Here is a 16080-nt window from a genome sequence, read left to right as displayed (position 1 = left end):
GATGGCTCTATTGGTTCATTCTCTGTTGGCAAGCACCAGCATCCCATGTGGGCACCAGTTCCTGTCCCAGCTGCTCTACTTCCCATCCAGCTCCCTGCTTGTGGCCTGGGAAAGCAGTGGAGGACGGCCCAAAGTCTTGGGAACTTGCACCCACATGGGAGACCAGGAAGAAGTTCCAGGCTTCTGATCAGCTCAGTTCTGGCCTTTGTGGCCATCTGGGGAGTGAACCAGTAGATGGAAGATCTGTCTCTCCTTCTTTCTGTAAATCTGCCTTTCCAATAAATAATAAACAAATAAATATTTTTTTAAAAAAAAAAAAAGCTTGAACAAGGCTCTCAACCAAAACAGTCTTCTCAGCCACCCATTAGCTTTTTATTTTCCTTTAAAAAAAAATTCTGACTTATTTGTTTAATTTGAAAGACAAACATATTGCTCCACTGGTCTATTCCCTACATGCCTGCAACAGCCAGGGCTGAGCCAGGCTGAAACTACAGGCCAGGAACAAACCCAAGACACCCTTGTAAGTGGCGGGAACCCGAGGAGTCCAACCATCAACTGTGGCCTCATTAACAGAAAACTGGAGAGCTGAACAGGACTTGGACCCACACCCTCCAAGAGGTGGCTTAACCACTGCCCCGTCTGTTTCTTAACAAGGAAATGAGAGGCTATGAGAACACCAGTGAAAATCTCCACATTGCATTCTTTCAATAGCTGTCATTCCACAGCGTCTACCCAGGGCACAGTATCCCAACCAGCAGTTGTGCAAGGGAGCCAGCTGGGGTCAGAACTCCCCTGTGTTAATGCAAAATGCCTTTTCCCTGCTGATCCATTCGCTGGAAAAATCCCTGTGGCTGGAGTTGAGGCAACAATGCTGAAAGCAGCATCACTCTCTCACCCGGGGTTCAGGGAATGTTCTAGAAGAAGGGAGTCTTATAAGGAAGTAATCGGCCTTGAAAATGGGAGAAGTCCTGCCAGCTGGGGGAGGGGCAGAGCAGAAATGTGCATTAAGCCTGAAACCACTAGATTAAGATAGAGACCCCCCCTCTGCCTTAAATTCTAGATGTTTCTAGAACCTTCTGATTTCCATTTCGCTTCATGGAGTTTACACCTCAAGTGCTATGGTACTTTCCTGTATATGCCAAGCTCTCCTGGACTTGACTTTTTATTTCTAAGTCCCTACTTTCACTTAGGAAAACCTTTACCCGGCCTTCACAGTCTCTGTCATCTTATCGCTGTGACACCGTGTCAGCATCCAGATTAGAAATTTCAGATTTAGCTGTATGGGTCTGGCATGGTAGCCTAGTGACTAAAGTCCTCGCCTTGCATGCGTTGCAATCCCGTATGGACACCGGTTCGTGTCCCAGCAGCCCCGCTTCCCATCCAGCTCCCTGCTTGTGACGTGGGAAAGCAGTCGAGGACGGCCAGGAGAGAACCAGTGCCCGTATGAGATGTCGGGGGGCATTGCAGGTTGTGACCTAATCTGATACACCACAACATGTGAAACGAGAGATTTCTCTGTATTTAAGACATGGAAGCCAAGCAGCGGTGCGGAGCCTTAGCACTGCTATGCAGGTGGCAGGACTGTTTGTTGATGACTTTAAACTTCTCTTTCCTAACAAAAAACAAAATAATGGTGTCTTAATATTGACAGCATCTTTAAGGCGATGAATATGGCATTAATTAATTGGTTGATTATTAATTAATGAGGCCGCTGTGATGATTGTAAGGGTTAAATGAATTCATGCATGGGAACTGTTTGGAACAGGGTTTGGCACAAAGTTTCCCAGAAGTATTATTGCAATGAAACTTTTACAGAATGAATCAACCATTATTTTCAACAGCTGAAACTTTTCTTTTCGTATTTGCTTATTGTTATTGGAAAGTCAGATATACAAAGAGGAAGAGAGACAGAAAGATCCTCCATCCGCTGGTTCACTCCCCAAGTGGCCACAATGGCTGGAGCTGAGCCGATCCAAAGCCAGGAGCCAGGAACTTCCTCTGGGTCTCCTGGAGGGTCCCAAGGCGTTAGGTCATCCTCGACTGCTTTCCCAGGCCACAAGCAGGGAGCTGCATGGGAAGTAGAGCATCCAGGACACGAACTGACGCTCAATGGGATCCTGACACAAGGCAAGGACTTTAATCACTAGGCTACCGCACCAGGCCCTAAAACTAACTTACACCGTAATTCTTCTTGAAAGATTTTCTAAAATGTATGTTTATCTATCCAAAAGGCAAAGGGACACAAAGAGAAGCAGAAAGAAACGAACAGATAAGCGTGCCCATCCTTGGCATTACTTCCCAAATTCCTACAGCCTACATTCCTACAGCCTCTGGAGCGGGGCCTGGGCAGAGCGCAGGGGAGCTGTGATTCCAGTATAGCTTTGTCACCTGATGCCAGGGCCCTAACTTCTGTCACAAGGACAGCCCAAAGCCTTGGGACCCTGCATCCACGTGGGAGACTCAGAGGAAGATGCTGGCTATTGTTATTGGAAAGGCAAGTATACAGAGAGGAGGAGAAACAGAGAGGAAGATCTTCTATCCGATGGTTCACTCCCCAAATGACTATAATGGCTGGAGCTGTGCCAATCTGAAGCCAGGAGCCCAGAGCCTCTGCCGGGTCTCCAACATGGGTGCAGGATTCCAAGGCTTTGAACCGTCCTCGACTGCTTCCCTAGGCCACAAGCAGGGAGCTGGATGGGAAGCAGGGCTGCTGGGATTAGAACCAGTGCCCACATGGTATCCTGGCACATTTAAGGCAATGATTTTAGCCATTACACTATTATACCAGGCCCAATCCCATAGAGTTTTTTAAATTATTTGTTTTCTGGGGCCGGTGTTGTGGCATAGCAAGTTAAGCTGCCACCTGTGATGCTCGCATTCCAAATGGGAACCAGTTCAAATCCTGTCTGTGGCGCTTGCCATCCAGCTCCCTACCAATGATCTGGGAAAGTAGCAGAAAATGACCCAAGTGATTGGATCCCTGCCACACACTGGGAGACCCTGATGGAGTGCTCGTTCCTGGCCTTGGCCTGATCCAGCTCTAGTTGTTGCGGCCATCTGTGAAGGGACTCAGAGGATGGCGTATTAATCTCTTTATCTGTCTCTTCCTCTCTCTCTGTAACTCTTTCAAATAAATCAATCTTTTGTTTCACTTCATTTTAATTTTTTCAGAAAGATATAGATATCAGATATACAGAGAAGAGGAGAGACAGAGAGGAAGATCTTCCATCCAATAATTCACTCCCTAAGTGGCCACAATGGCCGGAGCTGGGCCGATCTGAAGCCAGGAGCCTGGAGGCTCTTCTGGGTCTCCCACACAGGTACAGAGTCCCAAGGCTTTGGGCCGTCCTCAACTGCTTTCCCAGGCCACAATCAGGAGCTGGATGGGAAGTGGGGCAGCTGTGATTACAATTGGTACCCATATGGGATCCCAGCAGGTACAAGGCAAGGACTTTAGCCACTAGGGCTACTGCGCCAAGTCCAACCTTATAAATCTTAATATTTTCAAAAAATAACTAAAGGAAAAGGAGACAAAAGAGAGAGAGTGAGAGAGACAGACAGAGACAGAGAGAGAGGGAGGGAGATAGATCTTCCAGCTGCTAGTTCACTCCCCAAATTTCCACAAAAGCCAGAGTTGGGTCAGGACAAAGCAGGAGTCCGGACATTCCTTTGTGTCTCCCATATGGTGGCAGGAACCTAGGCCCTCCAGCCACCTCCTGTGAAGGTGCAGTGAGGTCAAACCAAACTCCTGAAGCTAGGATGCAGGTATATCAAGTGGCGGATTAGTCTGCTCTGCTCAGTCTGCTCCCTAGCCAGTTTATGAACTAGCCTGTACTCCTGGCATCTTCAGTAATCAGCTCAAGACAGGAAACCGCACCTGATGATTCAGCAGAGCTATTCTTAGGACAGCTCTAGTTGGAAGAAAACATTTCCGAATCAAAAGTTTGCCCTTCCTGATCTGTCCTTTGTGATCACCCAGATCATTCTGAACCCCTTTCCATACGACACCGATAAGGATTCGTTCCCCACATGGTGTGAGGACCAGTTGGATTTCATGGGGCAGGCACGGACCGAGCAAAGCCCTGCGAGGCACCACATATAACAACACAAGAACAAAACCCACGGCTGTCCGTGAGAGCCAGCTACTACGGAAACCCAAGGCAGCAAATGCTGAGTTCTCTACATGATGGCGTTAGAGAAACAAAGACATCACGTCTAGGGAGGCCGCAGGAACACAGAGGAAGCAGCAGGTGGGAAATGGGGTATCTTATCTGTATGCCCACACTGATGCCAGGCCGAGGAAGGGCACTGATGCCGGCCGAGGAAGATGGATTTTACACCTGAAGCGAAGCTGAGGAGTACAACCAGGCAGTACACTGCAGTACTTCTCCTTTCACATTTAACATCACCCACATCTCCCCCATCACTCTCTTCTCCATTTGTTCAGCACTGCTAAGAGACAAAGATCCACTCATCCAACACTTCTCACTTTCCTAGGAGAATTCCCGCTCCCGGACCCCCCTCTTTTTTTTTTCTCTTTTAACTGTTGGCACCGTTGAAATAGAGAGCCTCGAGTGGTTTTGTGGCAGCTGGAACCGGGGAGGGAAGCTGTGGCCTTACTCTCTTCCCCCTTACAGATCTGTGAAACTTGCTGTCTGCCCAGTATTTACACTTAACTCGGAAACAGTCAGCCAGTCATTGTTTGAGCATCTTGGTTGACAGGTTGTGGATATTTTACAAAATAAGATGTCTTCAGGGGCCACGTTGGGGCAGAGCAGGGAAGGCCATTACTTGTGCCCAGTTCAAGTCCCAGCTGCAACAATTCCAATTCAGTTCCCTGCTAAGGGCCTGGAGAAAGCGATGGGAGACGGGCCCAAGTCCTTAGGTCCCTGCACCCACGGGAGGGACCTGCAAAAAGCTCCCGGCCCCAGGGTTTGGATGGGCCCAGCTTTGGCTGGTATGACTATTTGGAGAGTGACCCAGCAGGTCACTCATTTATATATATATATATACATTTTTAAAGTGACTTGGTCCATTTTGTGTTGCTACAATAAAACAGCAAAGGCTGGGTACTTCACTTAGCTCACAGTATTGGAGTTTGAAAGTCCAAAAACACAGCTGCTGCCCCACCCCTCCTTGGCTGCTTGGCTTCTGCGGAGGGCCCGTGAGTGGGTCAGAACTTGTGAAAAGACGTGGGAAGAGAAAGGACCCGATGCAGAAGGGGCCCGTGGCACGGGGTGGGCTCACTCTGCGACAGCGTGTGCACACGGGAGCAGTCAGTCCGCCAAGAGCAACGTCAACAGCCTTGCTCCCCTCACCGAGACCCCTGCTCCTAAAGGGCCCCCACCTCACAGCAGCACCCAACTAGAGACCAAGCTTCTTAAAGGAAAAAAAAAAAAAAATAATTTATTTCTTTATTGGAAAGGCAGATCTGATTTACAGAGAGAAGGAAAGACAAAGATCTTTTATCTGCTGGTTCACTCCTCAAAAGACCACAACAGCTGGAGCTGAGCCGATCCAAAGCCAGGAGCCAGGAGCTTCAGGGTCTCCCACATGGATGCAGGGTCCCAAGGCTTTGGCCCGTCCTTGACTGCCCTCCCAGGCCACAAGCAGGGAGCTGGATGGGAAGCAGGGCTGCTGGGATTAGAACCGGCACTCGTGTGGGATCCCAGCATGTACAAGGCGAGGTTAGCCACTAGGCTACAGTGCTGGGCCCTGCTTTCTCTAAGACAGAAATTACACACTCTTCAGGTAGAGACAATATCCTTATGACCACTTACAGAATTTCCGGAAAGATCAAATAAAACCTTGTGAGTGAAGGAGCTTTGCAGGCTACGAGTCTGCTGGCAGATCTAGTGCGTAGTTATCACCCCAGAAAGGCTCTCTTGTAAACTGTCAGGCTCTGCCAAATATAAAACAAGGCTTTTACTGCCTTTCGGTAGCTTCTGCAGAGAACCACTGCTAACTGCGTGATGACAGGTTCAGTGACCGTCCCTCACGGGGAGGAGCTCACTGTGAGAAATGTCACAGTGCCTTTCGATGTGTTAAGAGGGTTGGTCATCAGCAGCAACTTCCTGATCTCATCAATTGATCCAAATCTCTACCTCCTGCGAAAAGTCGCTTCTTCTGTGTTGACTGCCTGAAACCGAATGGCTTCCGAGTCCCTCAGCAGCGCTGGAATCTCACCATGTGACAGGCAGGACCAGCGACGGGAACCCCAGCACAGGCCTCCCGTGTAGACCTCCAGCACTGGACGCCAGGCTCTGCTCTAGCAGAAAGCTGATGGGGAGCTAGGGGCGGATACGGGAGCCCCGTCTCTCTGTCGTGACATAAGAACAACTTAACAGGCACCGTCTCCACTTAAGCCACATGCTTTCCTCTTTTGGGGGGCCCGGTGTGCTAGCCTAGTGGCTAAAGCCTTCCCCTGTAAAGGCGCTTGAGTGCACCAGTTCAGATCCCAGCTGCTCCACTTCCCATCCAGCTCCCTGCTTGTGGCTTGGGAAAGCAGTCGAGGACGGCCCAAAGCCTTGGGACCCTGCACCTGCGTTGGAGACCCGGAAGAGCTCCTAGCTCTTGGCTTCGGAGTGACGCAGCACCGGCCGTTGCGGCCACTTGGGGAGTGAGCCATCGGGGTCAACACCATGACATAATATGTTAAGCCTTTGCCTGTGGCACCAACATCTCAAACGGGCACCAGTTTGTGTCCCAACTGCTTCACTAGGAAGGTAGAGGAGGATGACTCAAGTCTTTGGGACCTTGAACCCACGTGGGAGATCCAGAAGAAGCTCCTGGCTCCTGGCTTGGGACTGACACAGCTCCTGCCATTTAGATCATTTGGGGAATAAAGCAGCAGGTGGGAAGAGGTTTCTCTCTGTCTCTTCCTCTCTCTTTAAATCTACCTTTCCAATCAAAATAAACATTTTAAAAAGTGCCTGAATTTTTTGCCCCAGTTCCATTCTCCACCCCAGTTTCTTGCCGATAGGCATCGAGGCAAGTGACAACTCAATAATCCGGTCTACACTGCCTATATGGAAGATTTCAATTGACTTACCAAATCTGGGCTTCAGCGTGGTCCGGATCCATCTTTTGAGCATCTGGGTGAATGAGTCCGCAGACAGAAGATCTCTGACTGTCTCTGTCTTCCTGCCTTTCAGATAAAATGAAAACAGATTAATCAAAATTTTAACTTCATTTAAACACATGTATGCAGAAAGGTCAGACCTAGAAATATACATATTAGATTCACAGAAAACAATTTAGGACATGTGATTATAGAGTGTAAATAAAGAGAAAGAAATCAAAGACTTGAGCACTCTAACTTATAGAGATAAGACTGCAGAGACAGAATAAATAGAGGAAATGGGGAATGGTAAGAAGGTTAGAAAGTTCTTGTTTGGGCCTGGTGCGATAGCCTAGCAGCTAAAATCCTCACCTTGCTGGCGCCAGGATCCCATATGAACACCGGTTCTAATCTCAGCAGCCCCGTATCCCTTCCAGCTCCCTGCTTGTGGCCTAGAAAAGCAATCGAGGACGGTCCAAAGCCTTGGGACCCTGTATCCTTGTGGGAGATCCGGAAGAAGCTCTGGGATCCTGGCTTTGGATCGGCTCAGCGCTGGCTGTTACGGCCATTTAGGGAGTGAACCATCGAATGGAACCACTCTGTAGATATCTTTCCAATAAAAATAAACTTTAAAAAACATCAGCAGATTTGATAATGCAGAGGAAATCCCAGAACAATGTAAAAGTCTTTTTTTTAAGAAGTTCTTGTTTACGGAATGAGTTGATGCGTGGGCCCTCTGGCCTCTGGTACCTCGACATGTGGCTACACTTGAAGGTAGAGCCTGTGCAGATGTGATTAGCTTCAACTCAAGGCACAAAGGGCTGCCACTGTGGTCCCTGTGACACCACTGACACCCCAGAGTGTGCCACCTGGCCCACTTCTGATCTAGCTTCCAGTTAATGTGCCTACAAAGGCAGTGGAAGATGCTTCAAGTATGTGCAACTGTGCCATCCACATGGGAGACTCGGATGGAGATCTGTCATGGCCATTGTGCTGTTTGGAGAAGAAGCCAGTAGATACAAGAGTTTCTCTCTCTCTCTCTCTCTCTCATGCACATGCTCTTTGTCACTTTGAATAAACTGTCTTTGGGCAGTGATTGCTACTACTTATCCAATCTGTTCTTTCTTCTTCCCTGATGAATAGAATCCCAAGAGAGTATTTGTTCCTGGTTTCCTTCCCTCGGCGACTGAATCCTGGCCAGTAAGACTGAAATAGGATTATTGTACATACTTTGTGAAACTCTTAATATGGACGTATCTGCTCTGCTTTTCTTCTACCACCTCGCTTGTGGATATGGCAACAACAGGAGTACCAATGGCCACCTTTATCTCTGCAGTGCCCTTAAGACTAGAATCCTTGAGTTGAGGATGACAAAGCAGAAAGGTGGGGCTCTTGGTTCATGTTGACACGTAAAATGGAAACAGCTCTTGCTTTACACAAGAGAAAATACCAAGTACGTGGCTGGCATGCTGGCACAGCAGGCTAAGCCTCCACCTGCAGCACTGGCATCCCATATGGCAGCTGGGTCATGTCCCGGCTGCTCCACTCTGACCCAGCTCCCTGCTTGTGGACTGGGAAAGCAGTGGAGGATGGCCCAAGGGCTTGGGCCCCTGCACCCATGTGGGAGACCTGGAAAGATGCTCCTGGCTCCTGGCTTTGGACTGGTTCAGCTCCAGCCCTTGTGCCCATCTGAGGATGACCAACAGGTGGAAGATCTCTCTCTCTCTCTCTCTCCTGCTCTGTCTCTGTAACTCTCTGCCTTTCCAATAAAACAAATAAATCATTTTAAAAAGAGAGACAAGATCACAGTAACTTCTTCACGTCATCATTCTTTTGGAATTTTCTGTTGTATACATGCAGCCCCATGCTAACCAATGCTCATGGAATTACTGGCTTTCTGTTGATCTTTTGTTGTTGTTCCTGACTTGTAAGCAGTGTACCTCTTTACACTGTTTTACAACAACCTCTTCTCATTTTATGGATTTGCTATCATGTAGAGATGCAACTGTAAGCAAAACTGGTTTAGATGTGTCCTATGAGCCTGAATAACACTGAGAAGCTTCCTGTCTAGAGAGGAAATAGATGACCAAGCTTTGTTAAACCAAAACAAAAAAATGTTAAAAGGGCCAGAGAGACCCTCCTTTGACTGAATGTGATTTCTGCTGTGGCTATACCTCCATATTCTTCCTTGTGCTTAGAACTCAATTCTGTGTGGGTGACATTCTTTTATTTACATGATCAGTGCAATTGTAACTGCAGCATGCCTTTAAGGACTTTTTATCGTACCATATAACTAAAGGCTTGCAGTCAGCTGGGAAAGCACTTATTCAAGGAGAAAAATACTTGAATTCAGCGACAAAGAATTTTACGGTTTTGGAACTTGCACTGTTCCCACCACCCCTCAACTCCCATGAGGCTTTAGGAACGGACAGGCAGGATCCTGCTAAAACCTAGGAGCTGAGAAACCTCTGGAAAGGGGAGCAAACATTTGGATCTTGCCCAAAGCTTTATCCACCTAGAATTTTTATTTGATCTGTCAGGTGCTTCTCTGGAAAGCTCCATGTTAAGGGTGTTTTTATTCTACCTGTCCTGTGCCTTATCCAGGGTTAAACAACATATATACATACATATATATATATATGTATTCTCAGGCTCAGCACAATAGCCGGTCACCTGGTCAGTTCTTTCCCCAGCCCCATCTCATATACAAACCAAAGGATGCTATGGCCCAGCCTAACCCTGCCCACCACACTCTGCTCTCACATACACCAGCAGGAGCTTCAGTCCAGTCAGAGCAACCCCCAATAACTCCTACTAGGCCTGTCCCTAGCCTTGGTTCCTGTGCATACCAGTATGTGCAGCAGACTGGTCCAGTCTGTCCCACATCCCATTCAGCTCCCGTACACATCAATGGGCGTTGGAGCCTAGTTCAACCCACCCAACTCCACTATTAAGCCCATGCTCATGTGGGTGCTACCGCCTGTCTGGCCAGACTTTCCCCCAGCCCTTGTTCTCATGCTCACCAGTGGGAATGGCAATCCATCAGAGAAGTGCCCACAGTTTCTCTACTGGGCCCACTCCAGCCCTGAATCTTGCACTTTGTGGGTGGTTCTACAGTCTAGTCTGACCGGACTTGCTCCCATTCCTAGCACTTGCTAGCTGATGCTGCAGCAAAGTCCAACCAGTCTACACTTACTCTGGCCCATGCGTGCACCAGTGGATATAGTCAGTTAGCCCAACCTGGCTCTTCCCCTAACTCAGCTCATATGTAGGTCAACAGGTGTTGTAACCCTGCCCACCCTGGTCTGCAAACGGTCTCAGCTCTCATGCTCATCAGCAGGAGCAGTGGCCCAGCAGGGAGCCCCTGCGCTCCCCTCCAGGGCTTATATCCCATCCCAGGTCTCACATGTGCTCACAGGTCTCACATGTGGCCCAGACTGGCATGACTCGTCTCACATTAGCATCCACCAGCAGATGTTGCATCCTGAATCAGCCCGATCCACCCCCAGTTCTAGCTTATACTGGTGGGTGCTACAGCCTAGTCTGGCCCAGCGAGCCCCCAGTTCTAACCCTAATGTGAACTGGCTGGCATTGTGGCCCAACCCAGCCTTGTCCTGCACCCTGTCCTGGTTCTCACATCTGCCAGTGGGTGCTGTGAACTGGCCCAGATCTGACCCACATGTATGCCAGCAGGCACTGTAACCTGGCTTGGTCTGGGCTGCTCCTAGCCTTGGTTCTTGCTCTACCTTTCAGGGACCGTCAGAGGAGTTCCTCAAGCTCTTTTACCAGGTCACCTCCAGTGGCAAAATCTTTGTGTACTCCCAGTGGGTGCTTGGCCCAGCCTGACTTGGCCCACCTCCTGTGCTGGTAGGAACAGCAGCCTTGCCCAACCAGCCCACACCCATTTCAGCTTTTATTATTGGGTGCTACAGCCCAGCCACATCTGGTCTACCCCCAGACCTATCTCTTCCGTGGTTCAGCAGGTGCAGCCTGTCCTATACCTACCCTGATGCTTGTGAACACTGACAGGTGTTGGAGCCTAGACCAACGTGGCACACCCCAGACCCAATCCAGCCCTATGCTGAGGGATGCTGCAGCCATGTCCAGTCCAGTTCACCACCCCCATTTCAGTTGTCGTGCTCATGAATCATAGCCCAATAGAGGTGTCCTCTTAGCTCCAAGACTAAGCTCACTTCCAGCCACAGATCTTGCACATACCAGTGGTTGCTGTGAGCCTGGCATAACCCATCACCGAGCTTTTGCCACCAGATGCTGCAGCCTGGTCTGGCCTGGCCCGCCCCCTATCGTAACTGTTGCTGGTAGGTGCTGCAGCCTAGCCCTTCCCAGCCTGCCTCCATTCTCAGCTTTTGTGCAAACTGGTAGGTGTGATAGCCTATCCTAGCTTGGCATAGCCTACACCCCATCCTGGTTCCTGCACATGCCAGTGTGCTATGTTCAGCCTGGCCCTGCCTGGTCTACTCTCTATAAAGCCAACCCACACTCCTGCTGACAAGTGAAGTAGCCCAGTAACGTGCTGATCAACACCCAGCCCTGACTCACATGCTCAGCAGCAGGAGCAACAGCTCACCGGAAGAGTTGCCCAAGATGCCCCCCAGGCCCATTCCCAGACCCAGATGTCAACATGCCAGTGGGTGCTGGGCCTTTATCTGGCAGTCTGCTCTCCCACTGTCAGCCTCTGTGTGTGCTGCTGGATGTTCTGGTCCAGTGCATCCCACACCAATTCTTGCTTGTGCTTGTGGGTACTTCAGCCTGGACCAGCCCAGGCTGTTCCCAACCCCACTACCCATGAGTGTTGTTGAGTTCCATGGCCATGCTTAGCTCAGTCTGTCACCACCCCAGCTCTTGAACAATCCAGCTGGTATCACAGTTCCACAGGGGTGAGCCCACAATCTCCCAGAAAATATGCTCCCAAATCCAGTTCCCTCATAAGCTAGTTAGTGTCATGGACCAACCTACATGGTCTGCTCCTCCTCCAACACTCACTGGCACGTACTGTGGTCTAGCCCTACCACACAGGCCCCCCCAGGCATGGCTTTTGTGTGTGCCAGTAGGCCAAGGTTGATACGAACAATCCCAGTGTAGGTCTCCCATTTTGGTGGGTGTATTGGTTGGCCCTATGAGGTCCTCTGATTTCCCTCCTCTAATCCACTTGGTCTCAGCCCACTCATTTAACTGCAAGTGCAGTAGCCAGGTTGGTAGGAGTGCCCCAGAAGCCACTCCTCACCTGTCACATTCTCCCTCAGCAGTCCTCCTTCTCACACATCTGCAGACCTTCCCTGAGCAACCCACAGTGTCCCATGACTGCAGACCCCCAAGCCTGGTCGTGCAGCATGTGCCATGCAGTCCCGGGCCCATGCACACTCACACACAAGTCCCAAGACCCCATTGGCATGCTGGTGTCTGCTCTCTACCCCATATCTTAAAAAAAAAAAAAATAGAATAGACGACTATGCTTGCACATTGGCATAGTTAACACAAATTTGGCATTAACCAAGCCTAGAATGCCTGTCAGCTATTAGCTGATCTTCTCCCAGCAGTGTAAAACTTGTCTAGGTACAATGCAACCAAGGCCATTGCCTACAGCTGGGCTCCAGAAAAACAATTTAAAAAGAAACCTATACCTGTTTGTGTTACAAAGTGTGTTTCCTCTAAAAATTGTTTATTTATGTATTTTTATTTTGTATGAAAGGGAAGGAAAGTGAGACAGAAAGAGAGAGATCTTTGGGGTTTTTAAAAATTTTAATTTTGACATTGTTTACATAATTGAAGGGATGCATGCCTATAAGGGCCTCCAATTGGAATGGGGAGGGTCAGGTATGGAGGTAAGGGTGTAGGACAAATGTTTTAATTTATTTTTTCTCTGTGTGCACAGGGCAGGAAGAGGAGGCCATTCCTTGCTATCAAACCACCTCAGCACCCGCGGATGGGGAATAGTTATTTGATGACGCCTTAGACACCTGGATGTGGAGAAGCGTGTTTCAAGGGTGCCACTGGAGTAGTTTTGATAGTTTTGACATGAAGTCAGTTTCAGTGCACCAGGCCTGAGAACATCTTCCCAAGGTCTGTTGGCTGACCAACTCCACCATAGTGCATGCACAGACCCAGGAAGGACACGCTGGCAAAGCTCGGGCTGGAGAATGGTCTAACTTGTTCTGCTTTCCATCCTCTGATGAGCCATTCACCCTTCTCTGCTGGCCTAGATGAGCTGGCTGCCATGTCTGCTGTGTGCACCTGGGCTTGCTGCCCACTGCACAGGCATCAGCAACTGAGGAGGTACCATCCTGATGCATGGACTCTAAGGTCAGACCACTTATTATCTTGTGATTTTTTTCTCCGTGTCTGGGGTTTGAGATCAGCCATCTAGTTGGGGAGACGCTCAAGAAACCTTACCTGGGTGACCTCAGCCTTGACTCTTGTGTGTGCCAACTAGTACAGGGTCAGGTTTGGTATGTCACCTGCACCAGCTAATCACATACCAGTAGATGTAGCTGCCTGGTGAGTTCCACCTTCATTCCATATCCCAGGCAAACTGACAGTTGCTGTGTCCCTTTCCAGCCTGCCCATCTCAAGTGTGATCTGGGTGTATGCCAGTGGGTACTGCAGCCTAGTTGGGGCATCCCCCAATAACCCCATCCGGCCCACCCCGCCCTCCCTGAGCCCAGATTTTTATGTGTGCTAGCCTCTGCTAAGACCTAACCCAGGTCAGTCCACACTCTAACTAGCTCTTGCACACCCCTGTGGATGTACAGCTTAGTTCCACTCGACCTGCCGTCAGACCTGGTCCTCATACATGCTGGCAGATGCTACAGTGTAGTCCAGCTTGGCCTACCTCCAGCCCTGATTCTTGTACTTACCAATGGTAGGTACAGACTAGGATGGGAGTGCCCACAGTTTCCCTGCCAGGCATGTTCCCAGATCTGAATCTTGTACCTGCCAGGGGGTATTGTTATTGTAGTCTAGCCTGCCATGACTTGCATCTAGTCCCACCTGACCCACACCCATTCTGGCTCTCATGCATGCCTTAGGGTGTGGCAGCCTATCCCAGCCTGGCCCACCTGCAATCCAGGCTCTGATGCTCACCACTGGAAGCAGCAGCCCAGTAAGGGAGCCCCTGAAGCTCCTCTAACATGCCCGCTCCCAGCCCCAGGTCTTGTGTGTCCCAGCAAATGCTGCAATCCAGTTTAATATGGCCTGCCCCCAGTCTGCATTTGGGAGCAGACTCTACAGGTTGGTTTTGCCCAGCCTGTCCCAAGTCCCTGCTCTAGCCAGCAGATGCAGCAGCCTAGCTCAGTTGGACCCAGCCCTAGCCCTCATGTGAACTGATGGGTATTGTGGTCCAACCCAGCCTGGCCTGCACCTAGTGCCACTGTATGTTCTGGGCTTATCCTGCTTGGCCTGATCCCAGACCTGGCTCACATGTATGCCAACACGTGCTACAGCCTGGCTTAGTCAGGCTTGCTGCCAGCCCTGGCCCTCAAACTCATCAGTGGGAGTTGTTGCCTAACAGGGGAGTTCTTTAAATCTCATTACCAGGCTAACTCCCGGCTCCATATTCTGCATGTGTCTTCAGATGTTGCTGTCCAGACTGACTTGGCCAGTCACAATCCTGGCACTCACCGGTGGGTCCTGTGACCTAGCCCAACTGACTTGCATGCATGCATTCCAGTTCTCACCAATGTGTGTGTGCTACAACCTTGCCCAGTTTGATCCACCCACAGACTGTCAGGTGACTCAGTGGGTGCCATGGTCTAGCCTGTCCTGTCCTAAACCCTCCCTGGTTCTCATGATTGCTAGTGGATGCTGGAGCTTAGTCTAGTCTGGCCACCCCAGATCAAGCCCACATCCATGTTAATGGGTGCTATAGCTAAGTAGGGGAGTCACCAGAATTTCCCTTCCCAGCCCATTCTCAGCTGCAGGTCTTTCATGTGCTAGTTAGTGCTTTGACCTAGCCTGACATGGCCCACCTGCAGTCTCAGTTCTCACTGGTGGGTGTTGCAGTCTAGCCAGCCTTGAACAGCTCACACCCTTTCCTTGCTCTTGTGTATGCTAGCAAGTGCTGATGCCTGGCCCGGCTCAGCCTGTCCCCAGACCCAGTCCACACAAATGCTGAGACTTGCCTGGCCTAGTATGCCCCCACCCCCCACAAGCCCTGGCTCTTGTACTTCCCAGTGGTAGCTGTGGCCTAATAGGGGAGTTCCCCAAATTCCCCTACCAGGCCTGCTCCCAGCCCTGCATCTCACATGCGCCAGTGGCGGCCGCAGCCCTGTTTGCATGGTTGGTTCTCAGTCTCACACTTCCATGTACCAGCAGGTGTTGCAGCCTGGTCCCCACTGACCTCTTCCCAGTCCCAGCCCCCTCAGTGTCAGGTGGTTCTTGTTAGGTGAGTACTGGGGTCCAGCCTGGCTCAGCCTGTCATCATCCCAACTCTTGCCACAAACCAGTGGGTGCTGCAGTCCCATAGAGAGGAACGTACAAGTCCCCTACAGAATCTGCCCCCAGATTCACTTCTTTTGCATTCTGGTGGTGCTGCAGCCCAATCTGACATCGTCCACACCTTGCTCTGACATTCACTGGTGGCCACTGCAGCCTAGGCCAGACAAATGTGCCCCCAGCCCCAAGTTTGCAAGCACCCAGCAGGCAGTGAGCCCTGGCATTTAGCCCAGGCCAGGTCTCCCACCTGAGTAAGTGCCTTGACCTGACCCAGAAGTGCCCTCTAGTTTCCTTCCCCTAAATCACTCTGTCTCAACTCCCTTCACCATCTGTGAATGTTGTGGCTTGGTCCATAGAAGATTCCAGAAATCATCCCTTTCCTGCCAAACACGCCCTCAGCTGTTCCCACTTCAATATGTCACCACACCCCCATCCCTGGCAGGCTACAGCACACTCTCCCACCTGGGGGCTGTGGTGGCACGTTTTTGCCAGTTCTGTCCCCTCCTCACTTATCTTTATTTAAAAAAAAAAATAAGCAACTATACTGGCATACTGGTATTATTAGCACA

General features: G+C 50.1%; 1 protein-coding gene across 1 annotated transcript in view; it reads right to left on the bottom strand.

Annotated features, from left to right (window-relative positions):
- RAD52 (RAD52 homolog, DNA repair protein) overlaps positions 1–16080 on the bottom strand; it is a 45206-nt gene that overhangs the window by 21821 nt on the left and 7305 nt on the right. Inside the window, exon 2 of the mRNA XM_040972196.1 lies at positions 7052–7147. The gene's annotated coding sequence lies outside the window, so the exon portion shown is untranslated. The remainder of the gene's footprint in view (positions 1–7051; positions 7148–16080) is intronic.

Source organism: Ochotona curzoniae, unplaced genomic scaffold (genome assembly GCF_017591425.1).
Source record: "Ochotona curzoniae isolate NIBS_2020 unplaced genomic scaffold, NIBS_Ocur_1.0 contig_2235, whole genome shotgun sequence".
NCBI classification, from domain to species: domain Eukaryota; kingdom Metazoa; phylum Chordata; class Mammalia; order Lagomorpha; family Ochotonidae; genus Ochotona; species Ochotona curzoniae.
This window is presented reverse-complemented; position numbering and strand designations above follow the sequence as displayed.